The sequence below is a fragment of the Penaeus monodon genome, chromosome 27, assembly GCF_015228065.2.
Source record: "Penaeus monodon isolate SGIC_2016 chromosome 27, NSTDA_Pmon_1, whole genome shotgun sequence".
NCBI lineage: Eukaryota > Metazoa > Arthropoda > Malacostraca > Decapoda > Penaeidae > Penaeus > Penaeus monodon.
In genome coordinates, this window is record NC_051412.1 from 2,390,852 (window position 1) to 2,391,286 (window position 435).

At 25.7% G+C, this 435-nt stretch overlaps 1 protein-coding gene across 1 annotated transcript in view; it reads left to right on the top strand.

Annotated features, from left to right (window-relative positions):
• The window catches only part of LOC119590534 (protein Skeletor, isoforms B/C-like), a gene marked incomplete at its 5' end in the record, with an annotated part of 50,087 nt that overhangs the window by 41,315 nt on the left and 8,337 nt on the right, over positions 1-435 (top strand).

Here is a 435-nt window from a genome sequence, read left to right on the forward strand (position 1 = left end):
TCTGCCTTGCGGGTGTTTGGCTTTTCATTTGTTCTCATAGCGTTTCTTTGGTTTGTTTTTCTCTCATAAAGTTTTTCTTTTTTCTTTTTCCTTTTTTATTATTTTCATAGCGTTTCTTTGTATTTTTTTTTTTTTTATTCATTTCATATCGTTTCTTTCTTTTTTATTTTTTATTTCATTATTTTCATTTTGTTTCTTTGTATTTTTGTTGTTTTTTCGTTCATTTCATATCATTCCTTTTTTTTTCATTATTTTCATAGCGTTTCATTGATTTTTTTTTCATTATTTTCATAGGGTTTATTCAGTAGTGTTCTACAACCTTTTCTCTATATATTTTTTTTCCTTATTTTTCCATATCGTCTTCTAACCAGATATATTTTTTGTTTTTATATTTCTGCTTAGTGTTTCCTTGACACTGTTTCCTGCCAGGCTTGT